The sequence below is a fragment of the Vulpes vulpes genome, chromosome X (genome assembly GCF_048418805.1).
Source record: "Vulpes vulpes isolate BD-2025 chromosome X, VulVul3, whole genome shotgun sequence".
Taxonomy (NCBI): domain Eukaryota; kingdom Metazoa; phylum Chordata; class Mammalia; order Carnivora; family Canidae; genus Vulpes; species Vulpes vulpes.
In genome coordinates, this window is record NC_132796.1 from 34993290 (window position 1) to 35002749 (window position 9460).

The window sequence follows — 9460 nt, forward strand, 5'->3', positions numbered from 1 at the left end:
ACTCCCTCAGCCTAGAAGAGGAAGTCTTTACAATCCATTTGCTTCACAAAGAGCATCCATACATATCCGCAGAGGCAGGACCCCTGGAGGTCACCCGACCTCCTGGGAGTTCTCTGTTTCTCTCTTCCAGAAATTTGGAATGTGAACACTGACACCAAGTCTCCTAGCTTGGGGACACTAGACACTTCAATTTCATTTTCTACCTTATATCCCAGGCTGCAGAGGACAGCAGAAGGACTCAAACACTCAGAGAAGAGCAGGACAGAAAGAGATCTCGTAGCTTTAAAAGAAAATGAGAGGGACACCTAGGTGGCTCAATGGTTGAGCATCTGCCTTTGGCTTAGGGTATGATTCCAGGGTCCTGTAATCAAGTCCCACATTGGGCTCCCTGTAGGGAGCCTGTTTCTTCCTCCATGTATGTCTCTGCCTCTCTCTCATTCTGTGTCTCTCATGAACAAATAAATAAAATCTTTAAAAAAAAAAGAAAATGAGAGAAAATATTTTTCTGTCTCGTTCCTGATATTCTTCCTACTTTTTGGTTCTTCTAAGTGCTCAGCATGTGTTAATTTTAATCCTCACCTGATGTATGGAGCTGACACTATTGTCCTTATTTTACAGATGAGGAAGCTGAGTCCTGAAAGGCAAAGTAACTTGCCCAATAGGCAGTTGAATAATGCCTTTTTTAAAGTTTTTGTTTTGTTTTGCTTTTTTAGGGCCAAGTATAAGCACACATACAACAGTGCAGAGCCAGGCTCAGATGTTCCCCTCTCTGCTCTCACTAATCTCACTAATGACTGAGAGTGGATCAGTACAAGGCACCCTGCAGGCTGCTGTGTGCAGGGTTCTTGGTGGGGCCCTCTGGAGGCTGAGGGAAGGTATCTGGAGACTGGAGATTTTTCATTCATAAGTCATCGCATTCATAAAGAAGGGGAAGTGGCTGCTAGAGGTGATGAGAGGAGACAGAGAGCACGTGGTTTCCTGATGCTGGTAATGGATCGGTAATGACCAATTCATGCTTCTCAGTCTAGACTCTTTCCCCTTATGGTCAGGACGATGGATGCCCAACAGCTGGCTGGAGCTAGGAGTGTGGTCTCCCAAGGGATTGGAGGGCGGATAGGGGCTTAAAGACATTTCTGGAAGCTTTAAATAGCTGTAGAGGTGGGGGAGGAAGGGAAGAGGCAGTGACTAGGTCAGGGGAAAGGATGGTCAGGGCTCAGCTGAGAGCCAATCCTAGGGATAGAGGAATTTCCACAGCAGCAGCAGTCGCAGCCCATGATAGGAAGAGAAGGTAGGCAGCCACATGGTTCCAAGATCAAGGTTTTGTCCAATAGGTTGAAGAGAAGACAGAGAGGAAAGAGATTCAGGGTGTGGCTAAGAGAAAGAGTGAGGAGGGGTGGCCCATGACTCCAAAGTGGGATAGGAAAGGCAGAAAAGACAGAAGGGGGGAGGTGATAGGAAAAATAGAGGACCAAAGGTCTGTTCAGGTGATCAAGCATCCCTACCAGCTCCTGGGAGCTCCAGAAAAGATCTTGAAAACACTTGTGAATGAGGCACGGTCTTGCCCTATTTTTTGTTTGTTGGGTTTTTGTTTTTGGGGTTTTGGGTTTTTTTTTTAAGTAATCTCTACCCCCAAGGTGGAGCTTGAACTCAGGACCTAGAGATTGAGTCATGTGTTCCACTGACTGAGCCAACTAGGCCCCCCAGTCTTGCCCTGTTTTTGCCTTTGTAATTATCTGGAAGTTGAACTTATTGTGATCACTTCATTAGCAGAAGATTCCCCCCATTTCATTCTTCATAGATAAATAGAAGCCATCATTAGTTAATTTGTTCACTTATTCATTCATTCATTCATTCATTCATACGTCCAATGTTGTGTTTACAATGTACTCTGTGAACACGGGTCCCTGGTAACATGGAGGTGAACCACATGAAAGGAAGCATTTTCCCGTTGTCCCCAAATGGGACACAAATTCTCAGCTTATTTCCCCAAAGTTCAGCTCCAAGTTAGCAGAACCCAGAGTTCACAGAGCACATTGTAAAGGCACAACGTTGGATACAGGAGTGAATGAGTGAGTGAATGAACAAACTAAATGAACAACGGCTTCTATTCATGTTGGTTTAAATATGATCATCCACTAGGTGCAAACTGAGAATACGCTAAAGATATGTTAGGTGTAATTTGCATGTAAAAATGCATGAATTTCAAGTGAACAGCTTGTTGTATTTTCATCTATGTGTATCCTTCATATAACCACCATCCAGATCAAGATATAGAACATTTCTGTCACCCCAGAAAGTTCCCCTGGGCCCTTTCTCAGTCTACCTTCCTCACCCTCAGAGATAATGAATATTCTGACTTCTATCATCATAGATTCAGAGGATCCAGTGCTTTTGATTAGGTTTTTCAGGAGAGTTGAAGAGAACTATCCAAAGTCACTGTAGTCAGTATCCAGTGGCTCAATGAGAGGAAGTGCTCATGAAAGCTTGGAAATAAGATTGCTGTGTCTCAGCCAGGGTTTAATCAGGAAAACAAACATGGTAGGGACCATGGAAGGGGGTGGGAAGCTCTCACGGATGGAGAGGTATGGTCTGTGCCATCACCCCAAAGTGGCTTATTACAGTGTCCTGTCAGTCTGACACACATATCCAGCCTGCCCAGGGAGTACATTCTAGCTGTGGAGACGGGTACAACAGAGTGCCATGCATGAAATATTTGCTCTGATTGTATACTCACCAAGTTGATTTTGAATAACTAGGATTCCTGTGTCACTTGCATTTTTGGGAGAGAATACACTGACCAGGTTGACATGAATATGTAGACTACCACATACTTATATCTCATTGTAAGTGAACAAAATGCTATTTTCAACATGAAGATCTTTTGAGTTTATTGGTCCATGTCATGGAGTCAGATCCACTCTGAGACACTGACAGAGCTGGGATTCTCAGGCTGTGATAAATTCCCATGATAGATCCCACCTTTAAGATGTCTTAGAAAACACTCATTAACCTGCCAACCTAACTCTGGCCTTTCTTTGGAAACTTCCACACTCACTGAAGACATGTTTTGTAAATACAAGATTCTCCAAACACGCATTGAAATCACACACAAATAATTCCTATCAAGTCAAAGAAAAATACATCTTCTCAAGATCCAAAAAAGCAAACTGATTTTTAAAACCTTTTAATTGTAAAAGATAGCACACAAACATGTAACATCAATGTTCAGAATATGGATGATTATGAAATAAGCACTAATGTAACAACCACCATCTAGGTCATTAAGAAATGGCCAGCATTACCAAATTCTTGTGCATGTCCCTCTTTTTTTAAAAAAAGATTTATTTATCTATCTATCTATCTATCTATCTATTTATTTATTTACTTACTTATTTATTTATTTAGTGTAAGCAGGGAGAGGGGCAGAAGAAGAGAGAATCTCAAGCTGACTCCACACTGAGCATGGAGCCCAGACCCTGAGATCATGACCTGAGCCAAAATCAAGAGTCAGATCCTTAACAGACTGAGCCACACAAGCACTCCTTACATGTCCCTTTTAGTCTCATCCCCTTCTCTACTACCCCCATAGATAACCACTATTGGATTTTTATGATAATCACTTCCTTATTTTTCTATATACTTTGAATGCCTATGCTACATACCTAAACAACATACTTTCTGGGTGCCTGGGTGGCTCAGTCGGTTAAGAGTCTGCTTTGACTCAGGCCATATCTCAGGGTCTTAGGATGGAGCCCCACATCAGGCTCCCTGTCCAGCAGGGAGTCTGCAGTCTGCTTCTCTCTCTCCCTCTGCCCTTCCCCCTGCTTGTGCTCTCTCTCATTCTCTCTCAAATAAATAAATAAATAAAATCGTTTTAAAAAAACCAATATACTTTCTTTTTGTCTGCTTTGAAACTTTATATAAATGGAATCACATTTCTCATTTCTTATTTCTATTTCTGTGTAATATATATGACATATAATATTTATTATTTACATTTCTTAATTTTTATTGTGGTATAGCATCCCATTGTATGGAATATACCACAATTTATTATCCATTCTATCGTTAACGAACATTTAAATTACTTCCAGTTTTTGGCTATTATGACTAGTGAGCAAATGAATATTCTCTTTTCTTCTTAAAGATTTGGTTTTTTAATTTTTTAAAAAGATTTTATTTATTTATTTGAGAGAGAGCAGAGTGTGAGAGAGAGCATGAGCAAAGGTGAGAGGCAGAGAGAGAGGGAGAAACAGACTGCCTGCTGAGCAGGGAGCCCTATGCGGAGCTTGATCTCATGACCCTGAGATCATGACCTGAGCTGAAATCAAAGTCAGTCTCTCAACTGACTAAGCCACCCAGGCACCCCAGTGAGTAAATGAATGATATGAACATTATGTGCATGTATTCGGGCACATGTAAGTACATACTCATATTTATTCCAAAGAATAAAGCTGCCAGGTCATAGAGAATGTATATCTTCAATAGATTAGGCAATGTTTTAAAAAAATCATTGCACCAATTTATGCTCCTACCAGCATGTTATGAGAGTTTCAGTTGACTCACATCCTTGCCTACACTTGGCATGGTCAGCCCTTTTAACTTTTGTCAATCTGGTGGTGTGTTGTGGTATCCCGTGGCTTCAAATTTGCATTTCTCTAACTACTAATGAGGTTGAGTGTCTTTTTATCTATTTACTGGACTTTTGTATTTTCTCTTCTGTAAAGCATCTGTTCACATCTGTTGCCCATTTTTCTATCAGACAGACTTTTTCTTATTAATTTTTAGGAATAATTTATATAGTCTGGATACAACATATCTTTTATCTTTCCAGTTTTTACCTTGTATTTTCATTTACTTTATGGGTTTTTTCTTAGAGATTTTATTTATTTATTCATGAGAGACACAGAGAGACAGAGACATAGGCAGAGGGAGAAGCAGGCTCCCTACAGAGAGCCCTATTCGGGACTCAATCCCAGGACTCTAGGATCACGATCTGAGCCAAAGGCAGACACTCAGCCACTGAGCCACTCAGGCATCCCTACTTTATGACTTTTTATGACTTTAGTTTTTAGAACAGTTTTAGATTTAGAGGAAAAGTGAAAAAATATAGAGAGTTCCCATATACCTCACACTCAGTTTTCTCTATTAACATCTTACATTAATACAGCATATTTGGGGCAGCCTGGGTGGCTCAGCAGTTTAGCGCTGCCTTCAACCCAGGACGTGATCCTGGAGACCCAGGATAGAGTCCTACATCGGGTCTCTGCATGGAGCCTGCTTCTCCGTTTGCCTGTGTTGTGTGTCTGCCTCTGTGTGTGTGTGTGTGTCTCTCATGAATAAATAAATAAAATCTTAAAAAATAAATACAATCTTTTAAAAAACACAGCATATTCATCACAATGATGAACCAATATGGATATGTTATTAAGTAGAATCCATGCTCTATTCAGATTTCCTTTTTCTGTTGCAGGATCCCATGCAGGAATGAACAATTATGTTTAGTTGTCATACCTCCTTAAGCTACTCTTGGCTGTGACAGTTTTTCAGACTTTTCTTGTTTTTTATGAACTTGAGAGTTTTGAGGAGTACTTTGTGGTATCTTTGTGGTGTCTGTCCGATCGGGTGAGGGCCCCCACAAGTGGGGTGATGACTGGGTGGAAGCTGGTGGTACAGGCTTCACCTGAGGCAGAACAAAGGAGACAAAAGTTTATTGAATACACTGCAAGGGAGCTGTGGGTGAGACAGCAGAGGAGAGACTGAAATGAGGCAGCGGGTAGAGGCTGTTTTTCAAGGGGGAAGATGAGGAGGTATGGCAATGCATGGAATTCACCCTTTTCTGGTAATTGTGCCTGGTTGTAAGTAGCCTATTGTTCAGTTAGGGCCTATGGGTATCTTGAGGTGGGGCACCTGTTGGTCCTGTCTGTCTTCAGTCAGGGGGCTGCTGTGGGCCCTTTCTACATTCCATTGCTCAAACCTGTTTGCCTAAAAGCCACCTCTACATACTTGTCATCAAATATTTTGTAGGATGTCCCTCAATTGGGATTTGTCTGATGTTTTCCTCATGATTAGACTGGGGTTATGGGTTTGGTGAGGTAGGCCATAGAAGTAAAGTGCCGTTCTCATCACATATCAAGAGTACACACTATCAGACATGGTTTGTCACTACTGATGTTGGCTTTGATCACCTGGCTGAGGTAGTGTTTGCCAAATTTCTCTACTGTACAGTTACTGTACAGTACTGTACTGTTTACCCCCACTTTTCCATTCTGTTTATGGTATCTTTTGAAAATGAATTATTAAAAAAAATTTTTTTTAATATAAGTAATCCCTACACTCATCATGGGGCTCAAACTTATGACTCAGAGATCAAGAGTCTCACACTCTTCCAACTGAAACAGCCAGGCACCCTTGAAAAGAAAGTCTTAATTTTAATTGAGTGGGGGCTGCATGGTCTAGGGGTATGGCACGATCGTAGCCTCCACAGGACTCCCTGATGGCTGATTTGCAGGGACCAAGCCATTTTAATGCTGCCTCTGGGATCACTCAGAACTTACTGCTGGAATTAATGGGGCTGAGGGGCAGAATTAGGGAAACAAACTAAACTGTGTCTTCTTTCAAATCTTGTATCTGAATATCTCCTTTTAAAACTCAAGAGCCAGGAACCTGGGTGGCTCAATGGTTGAGCATCTGCCTTTGGCTCAGGGTGTGATCCCAGGGTCCTGGGATCAAGTCCCACATTGGGCTCCCCGCAGGGATTCTGCATCTCCCCATGCCTATGTCTCTGCCTCTTTGTGTGTCTCTCATGAATAAATAAATAAAATCTTTTTAAAAAAATAAAACTCAAGGGCCACAAATTTGACATCTTTGTTTCCTAGTTCTTCTCTGAGAATCCTTCCCTCAGGGCAAAGAATGACAGGAGTCTTGGCTATTTGGCCTGGGAGGAGAGGGGTGTGTGATGAAGGCGGAGGAGGAGGCTTCTTTAGAGGAGTAACATATAGCCACCTCTAAATGCTTCAAAGAAAAAGAAAAAGTTAACCACACGTACATCACCGATTATTTACTGAACACTAAAGATTGAATCAGGAGGGCTACAAATAGGAGGCAGAACTACTGACGATTCAAAATATGACCTTGAGTACATACGCCCTTCACCAGGTTCAATCTCTCAATCTATGAAACAAAGAGAAAGCTTCCTACAGTGTTTATTTTACTGAATTCCTAGGCTCTAAGGAGCAGTGATGCCTCTTGGAGACCTCAGAGGAAAGGAGGGCTTTAGATTTACAGGCTAAGATATTCATCCCAATTTCAAAAAGGGATGTTATTTCTCAAGACACAGAGTATGAAAGAGACTGAGGTTTTCTTGCAGGGAGGAGAAAGAGAAGGGATTTTATGTTCCTGTCTATAATATCTTTGTTCTTCTTCAAATTAAAAGAAATAAGAATGTTCTAGAACTCTTTCAAGAACAGAAAAATTCACCCCATTTCCTGTGTCTTTAGGCTGGGTGAAATGGCGTGGAGTTCTGCTCCACTTTTAGCTGATTGTGCTCCTAAAGAAGGTTTATTTAGACAAACTCTTTCAGGGCCTTTGGTTTAGAATCTATTTTAAGATATGCAGCAAGATGGACAAAGAAGAAAATTTTAGTTAATGTAAAGAGAAATGACTCCATCATGCTTAAAAATGAATTTTTAAAAAATGATTAAATTCTTATTGATTTTTTTTCAAGCTAGTCATTTCAGAGTTGATGCTTTGAAAATTAGCTGCTTTAGACAACTTTGGTAATCTAATAATTTCACATTCCTAATGGAAAACTATCCTTCCCCCTTTCAGATTTTTTTTTAGATTTCTTTCTTTTTTAAAGATTTTATTTATTTATTCATGAGAGACACAGAGAGAGAGAGGCAGAGACATAGGCAGAGAGAGCAGGCTCCATGCAGAAAGCCCAACGTGAGACTCGATCCCGGGACCCCAGGATCATGCCCTGGGCCGAAGGCAGACACTCAACCACTGAGCCACCTAGGCCTCCCCAGATTTCTTTAAAGTCACTTTTGTGCTGGGTCACCTGCCTGGCTCAATCCGAAGAGCATGTGACTCTTAATCTCAGGGTCCTGAGTTCATCAGTAGTTCAAGCCCTATATTGGATGCAGAGATTACTTAAATAAATAAAAATCTGAAAAAAAATAAAGGCACATTTGTGCAAATTCTTGCCTCTGAAAGAATGCAAATTTGAGAGTCAAAATTTTCCTGAAGTTGAATGAAGAGATCCAGATTCCATTCCATCAACTGAGAATGGCTTTTGTAAGCATAGTGGATTCTGAAAGTTCAAAACTGAGTATCTGGGGAGTGTTCTGATTCCTGTTTTGAGTTGGGCAAGTTTTTCCTGGTATAGGTCTGCTACCTAAGAAACTCCTGGGATCACTGCCTTCAATCCATCTCCTATTTTCTCCTTCAATTAATCCCAAAAAGAAAATGGAAATTGGAAACTGTGTAAACAGTAGGACATTTTCTCCCAAAAAGTTTGTCTTGCATTTGTGCACTTTACAAAGCTCAAACACCTTCAATGGCTCCCCATTTCCTGTCAGTTGATGTGTTCTTTTATTTAACATTTAACATTCTCAATAAAAATGTCCCTAATTGAAATTTTTAGCCCTATGTGCCTCTCCCCCATATAATCTCTTCTTTGGTTAAATTAAACAGTTAATGTTTAACCTGACAGGCTTTCTCCATGCTGCACCTTACAGTTTTTGCTACCTGCCAGAACCACTCCCTCTCCGATACTTGCATATTGAAACCACAGCATCTTTCAAGGTCATGGGCCAGGGCATCCTTTTCTGATATTAGATGCCACATTGTGTCACTTCTTGCTTAATATCATAGGCAAAAAAACTTGTGATTAATGTGGGAAACAACGGCAGAAGGAAATGTAGGTAAAATTAAATGTCCTTATAACCTGCAACCCATTGACAAATACTTCTGGCAGGCAGCTTCTAACATTCCTCCAAGAAGCTCTCTACTGTCTTAATGTTAATGACTTGCTAGAGGGAAAAACTACTTTAGCCTGACAATAGCAAGATCTCCAATATCCCAGGAGTCTTGAGCGTAAAAAAAAAAAAATTACTTTTTGGAACTTCCCTGATCTTTACCTCCCCAACACCATAGTACATAATCAGGTGCTCTTCACAGTTCCAGGGCAACAGCTTTTTCTGCCCAGGACCCACAGGTCCTGTTCCTGTGCTTTAAAAAAAACCACCTTTCTGGACTGAAGACATCCCAAGAATTCTTTCTTGGTCATAGGCTCCAGACTCCAACAACACTACTCCAAAATACACATGATGAGCATTGGTTATTGTACGCAAGTGATGAATCACTGAATCCTACTCCAGAAACTAATGTTACACTGTGCGTTAACTAAAATTTAAATTTGAAAAAAATATATCATAGGCCAAAAGACTTAAAAGTT